This window comes from Chelonia mydas, chromosome 5 (assembly GCF_015237465.2).
Source record: "Chelonia mydas isolate rCheMyd1 chromosome 5, rCheMyd1.pri.v2, whole genome shotgun sequence".
NCBI classification, from domain to species: Eukaryota; Metazoa; Chordata; order Testudines; family Cheloniidae; genus Chelonia; species Chelonia mydas.
Window position 1 is genome coordinate 84,399,779 of NC_051245.2, and position 16,649 is coordinate 84,416,427.

Below are 16,649 nucleotides of genomic sequence, written 5' to 3' on the forward strand. Positions count from 1 at the left end.
AAGAAATGCACTGTAAGCAATTAGAAAGCAGGTTGAACACCACTTAAATGACTTACTATTTTGGTGTGAACAGAAAGGTTTTGGCTTCCCCGACTGTGGGACACTGCTCCAGGAAGGAGGAGACATGGAGTCCACCTACTGGAGAAGTGGAAGAGCATCTTCAGACACTGACTTGCTAAACTAGTCAGGAGCGCTTTAAACTATTTTCAAAGGGAATAAATGATAAAAGTACCAAGATACATTTTTTTTTTTAAAAAGTGTCCTCGACAAAGGACTGGAAGTTGCTGAGGGGAGGGGGAAATGAAACGTTACAATAGAGTCACAGGAGCAACAAGAATAAAAACAGTGTGGAAATCTGCTCAGCATCTTAGATGTCTATGCAGCGAGTATTTGGAATAAACAGGAAGAACTGGAAGTCTTAGTGCACAGTTAAAACTATGACTTAATTGGCATCACAGAGACTTGGTGGGATAAATCTCATGATTGAAATAGTGATATAGGGGGCATAGCTTGTTCAGGAAGGACAGAAAAGGGAGAAGGTATCGCATTGTACATTATTCTGAGGTCCAGAAGAAGATAAGCTCCAGACCAGCTCAAAGTCTCTGGGTGAAGCCATATGGGGGGAAGGGGTGGGGACAGAGGTGATATCATGGTAGGGGAGGTGGATGAGTCATTTGTAGAACAAATGCACAAGACCTGGCAGTAATAGGGTACTTTAACTACCCAGATGTCTGTTGGAAAAAATGATACAGCAAAACACAAAATCTCCAGTAAGTTCCTGGAATGTGTTACGGACAACTTATTTCATAAGGTGGAGGAAGTAACCAAGAGGGCAGCCTCTTTGGAACTGGTTTTAACAGTGAGGAATTAGTTGTGAATCTAAAGGTGGAAGGTAATTTGTGAGAAAGTGATAATGAATTTATGGATTTCATAATTCTAAAGAAAGAAAGGTGTGAAAGCAGTGAAATAAAGACAACATACTTTAAAAAAAAAGCAAGACTTTTACAAACTCAGAGTATTCAAGTTGTCCAGGCCTGGTGAAAGTCACCTTAGGGTACTAAAGGAACTAGCTGAAACAATCTCGGAATCATTAGTGACTACCTGTGAGAACTCATGGAGCAGGGCTGAGGTCCCAGCAGACTGAAGAAGGGCAAATATAGTACCTGTTTTTGAAAAGGGGAACAAAGAGGTTCAAGGGAAATAAAGATGACTGTCTAACATTAATTTCTGGAAAGCTACTGGAACAAATTAGCAATTGATTTGTGAGCATGTAGAGTATACCGTGATAAACAATAGCCACCATGGATTTGTCAAGAACAAATTATGCCAAACCAATCTCATTTCTTTCTTTGACAAGGTTACTGACCTAGTGGATGGGGGAAAGGGGAGAGAGTAGGAGGTGTGATATATCTTGATTTTTAGCAAGACTTTTTGACACAGTCCTACATGGCATTTTCACAAACAAATTAGGGAAATGTGGTCCAGCTGCAATTACTGTAAAGTGGGTGACAACTAGTTGAAAAATCATACTCAAACAGTAGTTATCAATGGTTTGCTGTCAAACTGGGAGGCCTTATCTAGTGGGGTCCTTGCAGGAGTTTCCTGGGTATAGCACTAGTCAATAGTTTAATTAATGACTTGAATAATAGAATGGAGAGTACACAAGAGAATTTCAGAATAAAACCAAACTGTTTAGGGTTGCAAGCACTTTGGAGGACAGGATTAGAATTCAAAATAATTTTGATTCATTTGAGAATTATTCTGAAATCATCAAGATGAAACTCAAAGACAAAGTGCAAAGCACTATGCTTGTGAAAGAAAAATTCAGTGCACAAATACAAAATGGGGAATAACTGGATAGGCAGTAGTACTATAGAAATGGATCTGGGGTCTATCGTGGATCACAAATTGAATGCGAGCCAACAATGTGGTGAAGTTGCCCAAAAGAATGCTAATATTCTGGGGTGTATTAACAGGCATGTCTTATGTAAGACATGGGAAGTGATTGTTCTCAGCACTGGTAAGGCCTCAGTGGGGGAACTATATCCACACGTTCTGGGTTCCACATTTTAAGAAAGATATGGAGAGAGTCCAGAGGAGAACAACAAAAATGATAAGTTTAGAAAACCTAACCTATGAGGAAAGTTTTTTAAAAAAACTGGGCATATTTAGTCTTGAGAAAGGAAGACTTAGGGAGGACCAGACAACACTCTGCACATATGTTAAGGGCTATTATAAAGAGAATTGTGATCAATTGGTCTCCTTGTCCACTGAAAGTAGGACAAGTAGTAGTCTTGTCCAGGCTTAATCTTCAGCAAGGGAGATTTCAGTTAGCTATTGGGAAATAAAACTTTCTAACTATAAAGATCATTAGGATCTAGAATAGGCAACCAAAGGAGGTTATGGAATCCCCATTACTTGAGGCTTTTAAGAACAGGTTAAACACCTAATGGAGATGTTCTAGATATACTTGTTCCTGTTTCAGCACAGGGGGTGGACTGCATGACTTCTCAAGGCCCCTTCCAGCCCTTCATTTCTGTGATTCTGTGATTTTGTAGTATCTGTCAGCGTTGCTATTTTCTGCAACGGGTAACACGGTTGTTGGAAGCAAACTGAAGAGCTTAAAAAAATTGTAATCTGAATCTCTGTCTCCTGTCTAGAACTCTGAATAGCACAAAAACCCCCGCAAACAAACCCAGTTTACCCCTACCATAAAGAAACAGTTAATTTGTCATCCATCCCTGCAAACAGGAAGCACTGTAATATAGAACAAACGTGCTGAGACCACATTTGAAAATAACTTTTGTCATTTAGCAAGCCAAAGCACAGCGTTTTGGAAGGTTCATGCTAATTGCCTGAAATTCTAAAGAGCATAAAAAAATTGCCACAGGGGAGTAAATTATGAATTTTTCACCCATCTGTAATATGACACACCTATTATTGTAGAAAGGAAATTACTTTGACCTTGTCAATTGTAAAGGTAATTTCCACAGCGGATTCTTTTCTGTTTGTTTGTTTGAAGACATACAGAATATTCATTTTGTTTCAGTTAATACTTGCATTGTTTCCTTTTGTTTTCTCATCTTCTAAAAATGTTTCTAATAACAGTGCTCATTACTTTTGAAATTCAGACCAAAACGGAACTCTCTTTCAGGTTTCAGTTGAAGATATTGTGGAAGACATATTTAAAGTATTTGCATATTGAATATGTATTATATGGGAAATGTTTTTCAGCCTAATATATATATAATTTGTTTTGCATGAACAAAATAATTGGAAAGGCAGGGTGCTATATTTCACTTAAAGATGCCCTGAAGAGGTGAAAGACTAAATCTCTGCTTTTTTCCTCCTTATGATGTATAAGTAAGTCCTAAAAGATTGATTTGCCTTTATTACATAACCAGACTGTGATGTGGTTTATACCCAATACAAGCAATGAAAGAGTTAATATGGGCCTGAGAGGCAAATTCTGCTATCTGGCTGCATGGGCAGGGTGGACAAGGCTTAATTAAAGATGAAGCCCAACTGAGGAATGAGCTGGGTGGTGACTGTATATTAAAATAAACTCTGCAGACACTCTCTGGACTTAGAAAGTGGAGAGACTGGGAGAGTCAAAGAGGAAGCCCAGGGGGATAGTTGGCCTTAAGTAGTAGAGTCTGGCAGGAGGCAAGAGCCACTAGGGGAGAGTTCTGATAAAAGGGCACAATCTGGACCTCCAGGGAGGTATTCAACTCAGGAAAGTCTGACAGAACAAATCCTGGATGCTGGTTATAGAGTCTCTAGACAGGAACCCAGTGTAGAGGGTGGAGTTCCCCATACCAGCTCCTGGTGAAGGTGTTGTGATGACCCTGAAAAGGGGATAAAGACCTCAGACAAGGGTGTGAGGATCACAGGGCTCAGTCTGTGCGAAAGAGCTTTTGTAAGGACTGTGGACTCATAATTGTTTGACTTTCTATTATCCCAGAAGGGGTGAGATGAAACATGACCTGGGTGGAGGCCTGAGTCACAAGAAGAGGCAGACCGCTGCAGGACTGGAGCAATTGTCATAGGGAGTGCTGGATGAGGAGAGCCTGCTACGCCATGCCTACTAGTGGGGGGGGGACAACCACTGCAGCAGACCGTCTGCTGCTTGACAGTCAATTAAACAAACCCCTATATTGAAGTAAATGGGACTATTTGTGCGTTTTAAAGAGATGCACAAGCTTAATTGTTTTGTTGAATTAGGGCCTTCCCTATCAAGTAGAAGGGTAGGATTATTGACTTTTTAGCTAAAGACCACATTTATCATCTGTTTGACTTATATAAATGATATCCCAAACAAAACAAACAGCATGATTCTGATCTCTTATACTGATGTAAATCTGGAATAACTCTGCTAAAGTCAGATGTTACATTACTGTAAAATGGGGTGTAAGTGAAGAAAATTAGATGCATAGGGTGAAGGTTCATTGCGGCTTTAAAACTTGTGGAGTCATCTGTACTTGTGAAAGGTGGGTGTAAAATTCAAGGAGAGAATTTGGTTTTGGTTTAATGAGTTCTAAAAATGAAATTAAAAGTCTCCTTCCTGCTCTAAGAACTGGATCTAAAGTGATTTAAGCAATGGGAGTCTTCCCATTCAACGTCACAGACTTTGGATCAGTCCTGTGGCTGGTCAGTTTCAGTCTCTTGCTGCTTGTTGTGAAATCATAAGTTTGCTAGTTCTCCAATCACTGTATAGTCTCCCAGGATAGACAAGTCCTGAATTTCTAAAGGACAGAAAAAAAACTCTGCCCCCCCACCCCATATTCATAATCTCTCATTCTATGCTCTCATCCCCTTTCTATGCTGTCCCACCACTTCATCCATAGACCCCTTGCATTTGCAAGTCCCTTGTCAAATGGTAGATGCTACGGACTGAGTATTTTTGGAAATCTGGCCATTAATTAAACATCTCACCTGGACATTTTACAACAGGGTGGGTCCTAACTTGCTGTGCTTGCAACTTGATACAATATGAAGAACATGAAGGATGCGGTTTGATCTTGGCAAGTGTTTCAGTATTACAGGCTTCAATATGTGTCTCTCCTAAAAGAGGGAGAAGGGGAACCTGTGATTTCTTTTGCTTTTTTTTTAATTTATAAAGTGGACCTGAAAGATTTATAGAAAAATAAACACCTGCTCTCTTTCCAAAAAGGGGGTGGAGTGTGAAGGATAACATCCATAAGGTGTTTGGGGTGACCTCTGCAGCTGTGCTTCCCCAAAAATGGGTCCTGACCTATCAGTGGGTCACGGGAAGATTCTAGATGGGTCTAGTCTGGATTAACCCGTCACTGAGCCCTGGTTTAGGCAAACATACACTTATCTTGTCCCGGTGCAGATGGGGGCCCCAGAAAGGGAGGGTTGTTGAAGAGTGACCCCAGCCTGCAATCACCCTGCAACAGTGGCTCCTGTTTTATGGGGCTTGGCCTGGCTCCCCACTCTGGGTGTTACAATCTGGGGCACACAGTTGCAGCACTGTTCACTCAAATTTGGCCACCCCTCTGTCATGATCATGGAATGGCTAGGCTAAACCTGAGTGGTCCTGTGACTGTGTGCCAAGTCGCAATGCCCAGAAGGCCCAGCCCCATGAGACAGGAGCCTCTGCTGGAAAGTGAGTGCAGGGAGAACTCACTCTCTAACCCCCACACAGGGCTGGGATTAGGATTGTGATCCCTGGATGGAGGGTACATATATAATAGTAGATTGCAAAAAAGACAATTGGTGGGTAGCCTTAGTCAAAAGTTTAAGACCTACTTATCTATAGCATACCTGAGTTCAAAATGTTGGTCAATATGCATATTCAAGAGTGACTGAAACCCTGTATTTTGCAGTGTGTGCCTTGAAAGCTTCCATCTCCTTGTACGTCTTAAGGTTTCATTGCTTTCAGCTCAAATGTGGACTAGAGAATGGTGAGATGTAACTACTAGTTACTACTATCAGTAGGGGACACCAAGAATGTTGTGACATGTTCAGCTCTGGCTTAGATCAGGTGATAAGAAGGCTAAATGAAAATGTTTGCCAAGATATGACTTTCCTTTATGAATCTAGTTTATTAAGGTGGTGTATCTATTTCTAATTACATTTGTAGGAAATTTGTCAAATTGTTGCATTTGGTGTTGATGTTTCTCCCATAACCAAGTAATTCTCTATCTAGTATGAGTATTGTTTAAGTAGGTCTGGGGTTAAGTGAAACCTTTGGAGAGACCTAAGTATTATAGTGTTAAATTTCATTCTATAAAAAATACCAGAAATTACCACAACATGGGCTCTGGGATTTGAGAGAGTTGTTTTTACTTTTAAGAAAGTACAAATTTCTCACAATAAGATGAGCTACATCCATTTATGGGTCCCAAGATGGTCCTTACGATACTGGTTGATGCAATCTTGCACAATTTATTGCTTTGCTTCATTTCCAGTTTCAGGGCTATAAATCTATCTGTTCTTTTTCCAAATATGATGATTTCTATTTATCCTGCTAGTATTTCATGTATGTGTATTAAATTCTGGTCAGGCAATAAAAATTGCTTATCATTGAGCAATGCATGAATATTGGTTTTCTAAACCGGGGGATCCCTCTTACGCAACTGAGTATCACAGTCATCATAACCTGGCCTCTTAATTCAGCCACTGCTGACAGAAGGGCACTGTCTTGTGGGATTTCCCTATTACTAAATCTTTACCTAAAATAACACTTCTTTGGTATTTGTATTACTATATGGAGTTTTGCTGTCAAGAAACAAAACCAAATATTATATACTGCTAAGAGCTAGGTTGTAATTTTAGGTGGAACCCTGAGCAAGGGATATTCTGTAAACTGCACCAATCCAGGAATATCTCCCACTTGTTCCCAAAACAAATTACTATAAGAGTTATAAATTACTACTCACCCCTATCCCTCCATGTTGTCTTAGTTGTGTTGGCCAGTTAGTGGGGGTGAATGGAACTGGGGCATCATCCATTCCCAGACCCTCCTTGTCCAGGTTTGAGGGAGGGAGGCAGTAAGCAAGTGAGTAATCTCATTTACTCTTACACACCTGGACCTAAGGTTGGGGTAGCCCAACTAAGGATGTGAATGAGGTTGTTACTCCCTTGTGCAGGTGTACATTCAAAGCTACAATCTACGCCTAATTGATTATTCATTAGCAGTATGAACTTTCTCACCTGATAGGATGGATGCCTTTATTAAATATATGTTGGAAGGTTTAACAGTATTGTTAAATTAACCAGAGGGACCAATTTCAACCCACTGTAACCCCAATTACTTCTGTGAAAAACAGGGCTGGGCTTACCCTCCAACAGTATCAGTTTCTTGCAACTGTATGTTGCTTTCTAAATAAATAGCTTAACTCTAGGCAAACATTAATGGCTTTGACACATAGCTAAATCTTTGAATTTAGTTCTGAGATTTCTTGGTCTCTGTTCTTCTTGTTGACAAGAATCTCAGCACATTTTAATGCCCCTTCTTGGTTTTTAAAATGAGCAGGATTGAGTTCTCTTGAATATCTTAAAGACCCTAGATAGACTGGCAAAGCACAGCCCCTTTTTTCTGAGTAGTTTTGGGCAGGATTAAGGGCAGGCCTCTGCCTTTGAAGCTGTCTCAAAGTCTTGGAACAAAAAAAAAGTCTCCTTTTGTAGTGCAAATTGTGGATCATCATTAAGACTGTTTATCATGGCCATGATTTTCATGACACAGTCTGTGACTTTTAGGTGGTGTTGTTTTTTTTTTTTAAATAAAAAGTCATGGTCTCTTTCCCGATAGTCTGACTTCTACTGAGCAAGACTCCCATGATTTTTTACACAATTGGCTCTTCTTCGGTGTTTTGCTATCTCCATGCCTTTTATGCTATTGATGACCGCTATTTACCACTTTTCCATTGGAAAATACAATTAATCACAAAAATATCATGTGCTGTGACTTTTCCAATTTTTCCTCCAACAGCCATCATAATGGCTTCATGCTTAGTGATCACAAAAATACTATATAGTGCTCAAGACCAGAAATGGGTGATCTCTTGCTTTTGGTATTGGCGCTAAGAGTGGTACCCATTTTATCTGAAGGTTAAACGCATCTAGGAATCAGGGTACAATACAAAGACGTGCACTGCATGATTCTCAAACCCCTCTCCTAGGACCATGATGGACATACTCCTCAATTGTCAGCATCTTCAGCACTGTGACTTTATTCTTAAACATTTACATTTAAGTTCTCTGTGAGGAGATATGCTTCCACAACCATGAAAGTACATAGTTCAAAGGCTTGGTAAAGGTGTCCACTGGGAGCTTACATGGTAACAGTTAGGTTTAGAGTCCATCACTATAATGGGATTCTGTTCATTCTCTTTTAGACCATTTTAGCCATCAACTCCTCTGATTTTTTGCCAGCTGGTCATAATCTTTTGCAGTTCAGTTCCCACATTCTTCCCATTGCATTTGTGTTAGTCAGTGTTAGGATATGGAGTTCTGCCTTGCTCTGAACAGAACATGCACACACTGTCTGTAGTCTGAATGGTTCCACTTTCCTGGTGGTTGTACAAATTAACAAAACATAAACCACTGTCAAAGCTAGGCTGTTCCCTGAGTCTTTCCTGTAGCACTGTCTGTCCTAACTCCCAGCAGTTCCCTCTCCTTCTGAGAGAGCCATTCCAATCCTTCCTATAAAGTGTTGTGAGAAGGAGGGGTCCTGCCCCTCTCCACACTATCCTGGACCACAAGCCAGTGCACCAGGGGAAAGAAAACTGCACTAGTTATAAATAAAATTAAAACAAAAATCAGTTTATTCATATCCTCTGTACACCAGGCTGCTCAGAGTGATTGTGCCTCTGTTAAGTACAACCCCCAACAACCTCCAGTATGACCCTCTTTGCATTATTCCCCCCTTCCCGTACTCCTCAATTTGGGCGTGTTTTTTTTTCCTTTCATACTTTGGCTAAGAACAGCCACGCAATACCCTGCTCAGGCTAGTAAAAGGCTTTTTATTACCCCTACCAAATTCTGTGTGGGACTAGAAACCATCAGAAGCGACTGAAAATATGACCCAATGAGCGCACATATCTTCCTCCCCCTAGCTCCCTATAGAAATAAGCGATGTATGCAGCCAGAGATTACATTAGCCCCTATCACAAGTAATTTATACAATGGTGGTAGTACATTGAGAGATTATCAGTACTTCATCAACAATTTTGCCCATACATTGTGGGAAGCAGCAGCAACATGGAAATGTGGTGGCAGTAGTTTTGATAAGTCTCACTGCAGCTGAAGATCCCCTTTAAGATTTTTTGAAACACTTCTGCTGCAATATTCTCTCAGTTTACCATGGCAAGGAAAAGGTGCTGCTCTCATTTTACAGAGGAATGTCCAAGAATATTTTGATTCCTGGCTGCTATAGTGCTGGGGAATTGGTCACAATGTGAATGACACCGTCTTGACAAGTTTGGGGACATCGTGTTGATTTCCCATCATCACATTTGGTGCACCCTACTACCTCTTTCTGCAGGAGGAGCAGAGAAGGGGAGAGATAGCTGCTTTCATCCTCAACAACTTCAGTGCTAATCACTACAGTCCCCAGCTGATGATTTGCTTTCGTGTGCATCATATGTCTGAAAAGTTCAGTTCTGGACCTAATTGATTCCAGTAAGAAAATGGGCAAGCTGTAGTTGGCTGTGCTATAGAACTGGAAAGCTTACCTTGAAGTCCAAATTGTCCACTGATTTTTGCTGGTCATTCAATATCATAGCAACTTCACAGATAGAAGCTAATTAGCAATGTTGGCAAGAGCTCATGTCAATACCAACTCCAGACCCATTTGTAATTTTCAATTCTGTTGTATTTTAATGATGTATGAAAGTTTTAACAAAATGAAATAGATCAAACAAGTTTACAAGGATACTACGAACATATTCCTTTAATGGTTTGAATTTTGTGATTTCATTGTTGATTACTCCATGGAAGCTTGAAATGGTCTTTTCCTTAGAGACATCATTTCCTTCAATGGCATTGGCACACTCTCTCTCTCTTTTTTTTTTAATCATAAAGTTTCTTTGATTAACAAGCTAATGATGACTGAAATCTCCTCTGACACTGCTAAATTGTTTCCCCTGGACCAGACAAAAGCCCCTCCAGGAATTTGGGGATTCATATGCGGGGGTAGAGTAGGAGCTGGGGGAGAGGCAATCATCCATCCATGTGCTTTTCTGAGAAGCAGCACAAAAACTAACTCTAACACAGGACTTCACCTTTGAGGATGTCACTATCCGTGCTGTGGAAACTCCTGGTACAGTGCGTGTGCATGTGAATTCAGGAGGCTGAGGTCACCTATGGGTGCCCCTCTCAGGTGTGCGGTACTGCTCCTTTGCAGCCACTACCAAGAGGGGCTGAGAAGCTCTGGGAAGGAGAGTTCAGGAACAAGTAATCTGCCTAGATGGGCCCTGTCTCTCATGGATATATGCTGATCCCCGAAAGATCTGCAGATTTTAGAGGCTGAGCTGCCATTTCAGTTTCTAGTGCCACTCAAGGAAATATTTGGTGGAAAACTAGTGGTGTCCTAGATGATGATGTGAATTTTTACTATAAAGGAGAGTTTGTTCTTTATATTTTTAAATATTTGGAAAGCTCTCAAACACTACAAAGGGGCCATAGAAGTACCTAGAGAGATTACTAGGTATCTAAATAAGTACTAGATAGGAAAAAAATAAAATATACTTTACAAAAAGTTTCTTTGCAACCAGATTGTTGCCTTGACAATGTCCTATAATAATTGCTTTTTCAATTAATAAAAACATTCTATTGTAGTTCTTTTCAAACCAATATCAATATAAGCATTATGTATCATAGGCCCCAATTCAGCAATCCATAACTACTCAGCAAAGTGCTTCAGTGTATGTACTTAAGTCCAAAAGAAGTCAATGGAATGAAAACATATGTTTAAAGATAAACGTGATTAAGTGCTCTGCTTAACAGGGATGAATTTAGGCATGTGCTTAAGTGCTTTGCTGAACTGGTGTCATACAGTCTGTGCAACTATCCCATATAGTATCAGTGGGAGAAAAAAAGATTACCTGCTCATTGTGCTCTCTAAGAAAACAACACACTCCTCTCAGCTCTGTATGGTGCACACTTGCCTTGAGCACTCTGCTCTCCCTGCATGTGCATTTTGTCCATTAATGATAATTTCCATAAAATTGAATGAGGTTGTTTCTCTGAGATTAAAAATCCTTTTTTCCCTAACACTTGAAATTAGACTAGTGACACGTTATCCAAGTGAACATCAGTTACCATGTAGATTGATTTTTATTGTTTTGTTTGCTAGGTTGTATAATTTGATAGCTGAACTGGATAGCACAGTTATTTAATAGGGGTATGTCAAATTGCTGAAGAGAGACTCCGAGAGAATTTTCAAGCTAGCTACGGTACTGAATAGGTTGAGTCTGTGAGTGGGTATTTTATTTACAATGTACTAGATGATATCTGCTCACATCTTTAAGGGAAACACTCCAATTTAAAATCCCTTAAAGGTTATGATTCTGTAATCATTTATTCTGATGCAAATTAGGAGCACAGAGGAGAAGAGAAAAAAAAACCAAATGGAAAAAATACAGTATATAGGGTGCTGTTCGTGCCAGCTTAGACTTGGGCCTTTTTCTTTTGCTCTTGAATGCATAAACAATTAATGCATTATAAGGTATGAATTACAGATTAAAATTGGGTCATTAACATTTTAGTGTCAGATTTTGAAAAGCACTTAAATGAGTTAGGATCACAACTCACTTAAGTGCTCTTCAGAATCCCACTCTTTAATAAGAGGAGCAAAATACTGCCGTTGCTTGCTGAACTCAGCTTTAAGAGAAGGGACAGAGAAGGATCAGACCAGTCAGCTGTGAGCTCTGGGGCCAGCTCCTCAACTCATGTAAATCAGGTTACAGCTACACTACAAGCTAGGGGATGTGATTCCAAGCTTGTGTGCACATACTCATGCTAGCTTAATAGTAGCGTAACCATTGGTAGGATGGGCAACTTTGCTGTGCCGAGTACAATCCCATTTGAACCCCATAGGTGTGTACTTGGCACAGCTAGTGGGTGCCGCTGCTGATGCCCATACTACTGGCCGCTATACTGGTATTAGGTTTAGAAGGATTAGATTTTTATCAGTAAATTTCCCCATACAAACACAAACTGATGAAAAGATATTTAATTGCTAATAACATTTGCAGACAGGTAAATAAGAAAAAATGCTGCTTGAGAACTTGATTGATTTGATGTAAGGATATTTATTTTGTATGTTTTGACATCTGATGTTGCCAATTTGTGTTTTAATGGTTATAAAGCTTTCTTTTTGAATCTCAATGTCTTTTGTTAGTAAATAATTATTGTCTGATTCCTCCTATTGTCTGACCTCCACCCCCATAGCTTGCCGCAACTAGAAACATTTAAATTGATAAAAATTGAAAGGGGGGAAAAAAGGAAAATAAACATTTGTGATTAAACATCAAAATTATATTTAAAAAAATCTCCCAAACTATCTATATTCATGCTAGCTCTAACCAAGCTAGCACGAGTATGTGTATAGAAGCCGGGATAACACCCCAATTCACAGTGTAGTTCTATCAAATCAGTATCCCCACTCTGACTTATACTAGCTCTGATCACAGAGGTTCTTCTCTTTGGACCTCATTCTCATATACTCCTCTCAGGGTAGGAATAAAACACTGTTAGTGACTTTAAACCACCTTTAGGGTCTTCATATTCTGGGACCATACAGAGGCCTCCCTTTTCTCCAGAGTAAATTAGAGAAAACTTGAAATTGCTCTAACTTAGTCTGCTTCCATTTCCCCTCTTTTGAGCTCTTTGAATTAGAGAATAGCTATAGTACAGTACACTACAGCTACCTTCACTCCCAATACGTCATGTACAAGGCCAATATAGAGCCCTTGTGCCAGAATGGCCAGGGAGAGTGAAGCAGCATGAAAGGGCCTCGATATAATGATGAGGCGGTTTAGTTGGTTTAAAAGGCCTGCATAGCATAAGCTTTTCTTGATCTAGAAAGGAGAATAAGGAATGGGATTAAATTAAAGGAAAAATCAATTCTCAAGCTTTCATGAACTCTACACACCCCAAAAATAATTTTGAGAGTTTGCAAGCCCTTGAAATCTACAAGGTTTGTCCATACCTAATTTACACAACAGTGTAAATCACTGCTCACTTAAAGTAGTCCTGAACACCCTCAACTGCTGTTGGTTTCTGTGGAAGCTGAGGTGTTTAATACTTTTCTGGACACGTTCAGCACCTTGTGGCATTGGGTCTTCAATAAGTAAAGTTTTATAGATTAATATTATCTGTTTAGTAATACTCTGCCCTAACAAGCCAATTGAAAGTTTAAATTTATATAAACTATATATCCAGATTTAAACTCTTCATTTACAGACATTTCTCTAGGGTTTACTGATTAACAAATTTAGACACACATCATTTTTAAATGGAGGTAAATCACTAATCTACATACAGAATATAAACTAGGTAAACATCTATTTTTCACACAGTATAATAACCCTTTAAAGCCATTTATTTTCTAATATATTCCAGTCCTTAAGCAATTAATATCAGGTGTAGATTATTTAAGGGATAATCTTTGCAGCATTGAAGTATTTGTCTTTTTCTTAATTACATTGCAAGTGTTTGTCACTGTTTTAATTAACAGCTAAGGAAATGCTAGTAGACTGTAAATGAGGGTTTTTTCCCCTTGTTCATTGTCATGTATAGTCTTAGTGATGGCATTCATTTCAAAAAGATGCTTTGAAGTTATTGCCAGTGTTTCTTGTTTGAAACGGTTAACATGTAAATGGCTTTTCAGATAAGGGTAACAATTTTCAATATAAAATGCGTTTTCTAGGTCACAATGATGATGATAAAAAGAATACCATGCAGCATGTTTCAAATTTTAAAAACTCAAATGTGGGTGAACGTTTCGAGAGAAACAAACAAAATGCAGGGGGCTTGATTTCATTAAAAAAATCAGAATTCCTCATTCAGGCACATTTTAGAAACAATGTAAAGGATTTATGTAAGCGAAGTAGATACAAATGAATTGTACGGCACATGAGTATACTCCCATTTATTTCACCAAACCTTTTTCAACATTAGTTTATAATGGTTATTCATTCCTTTGGGAATATTTTAAGGATTTGTTAGATAAACTGTAGCATCCAGACTGACATTCTGATAATATTTTCCAGGGTCTCAGCTGATCTTTCATTCATCTTTAAGAATCAGAAAGGAGCTGACTGACCGGTGGAATCTCTCAGTGGGGTGTGGTGGGATAGTTGGTGCATGGCTACCGCTATATAAAATGCCACATAGGCACTATAATGAAGACATCAAGGTGAATAATGTCTGCCTTTTAAAATAAGTCTTGCCAGGGCAGATGGCATTCGGTAGCCTTACTTGGCAACTCACCTAGGAGAAGGGAAACTTTCATTTCAAACCAATGGTGTCAAGCTTGGACACCCAACCTGTTAAGTTCATCCAATATATATACTCATGTGAACTGATGCCCACATCAAGCGTACCTCAGATGGGTAGGGCATTCCCTGCAAGCAATATTCAACAGCCTTGCCTGAATGTTGTAGCTTGGAAAGGGCCACTAAAGTTAAAGAAGTGATTGAGTAAGTGCAGTAAACTGTGATATGCCAGTTGTAACATAGGAACACTGACTGGAAGAAGCTTGGAGCTATGTGAGGCTTAAAGAGGTGAAGAGTAAATATGGCATGTGTACAAGAGACTAAATGGAAAGTTGTAAACCTGAAATGTTAGTAGAGCGTTACAAAATCTACTATTCAGAGAGTTCAACCTCCTGAAAGGGTAGTTTTATTTGGATGAAACCATAGTGAGATTGAGTTTACCAGAAGGTTGGACCAGCTGATGAATGTTAAACTGTGGTGGGAGGAGGTAACTATCCATGTAGTAAGTAGTTAAGCACCACAGGAAGGAAAGGAGCAAAAAATAAGAGGAGTTTTTCAATGAGTTGTTTTAACTTATTGGAAACATACCACCCACTGACAAGATAATTATCAGAGCAGATCTAGATGCACACAGTGAACGACAAAGACTGGGTATGAAGCAGTTCATGGAGGTAATGGCATTTGAACCAAGGGGGAAACGGTCCTACTGACTTTTCCGGTACTTTCAGAAGACGGAAAGCCATCTCATAACTTATGCCAGTAGAGGACACAAGTCCTAAATCAATGTGTTTTTAACAAGTGATAGATCCCAAATAATCATTGTGAACCAGCACAGACTTTTTATGAATGCAGAGCCCTCACAAACATTTGAACCCCTGGGCACCAGAAAGGCCTAAGTGTTGGAAACTTAAAGATGGGAACGAAAAAAATCTCTAAACAAGAAATAATGCATAGACTTCCTGACTTCACACAGGGATGTGTAGAGGATATGCTACAAACCAAAGCTAACTTTACTAGACATGGAACATGAAATCCCAGGAATGGTGAAACCAGTGCTGAAAAAGATTAGAAGGGAGACTTGGTGGTGGAATCCTCCAGTTAAAGAATCGGTTGAGAAGAAAAAAGTAACCGAAAAAATGGCAGGCCAGTGTCTTTAGCAATGGTAAGTTGGTGTATATGGAGGCAAAAGGGAAGGCAAAAGAAGTGATGCAACAGCTAAAAATGTGGCCTATGATGAGCTATATAACTGACTAGAAGGATATGATGGAGAAAAGACTACCTATAAACTAAGGCAGGAGAGAAAACAATAAGGAATGTAAACTAGTTTGTTTATATTAGAATTGAACATGGTATATTAAAAATGAATGGTGAATCAGTCAATAAAGTATGGAGTAATTATTTGAAAGAGTGATGGATGAGTTGAACCCAAGGGAGGAATTAAGAACATGTAAATTGAACTGGGATGTGATAGATTGCATTCAGGAAGAGATTTTAGAGGCATTAATGAAAATGAAAAGAGAGAAAGCACTTGGGCCAGGTGAGATACGAGTGGATGTGCTGAAGTCATTGGAATGGGAAGTCAGTAAGGATTTTACAAGTCTGTTAAATAATATGCTTAAGAAAGAGAACATGCCAGATGAATGGCAAAAAGCTTTGTCATGCCCATTTTTAAACACAAAGGAGATGATATACTCTGTGCTGGCCACTATGGATGTAGAAGCCCTCTACACCAACATTCTACACAAAGATGGACTACAAGCCATCAAGAACACTATCCCCGATAATGTCACGGCTAACCTGGTGGCTGAACTTTGTGACTTTGTCCTTACCCATAACTATTTTACATTTGGGGACAATGTATACCTTCAGATCAGCGGCACTGCTATGGGTACCCGCATGGCCCCACAGTATGCCAACATTTTTATGGCTGATTTAGAACAACGCTTCCTCAACTCTCGTCCCCTAACGCCCCTACTTTACTTGCGCTATATTGATGACATCTTCATCATCTGGACCCATGGAAAAGAAGCCCTTGAGGAATTCCACCATGATTTCAACAATTTCCATCCCACCATCAACCTCAGCCTGGTCCAGTCCACACAAGAGATCCACTTCCTGGACACTACAGTGCTAATAAACGATGGTCACATCAACACCACCCTATACCGGAAACCTACTGAC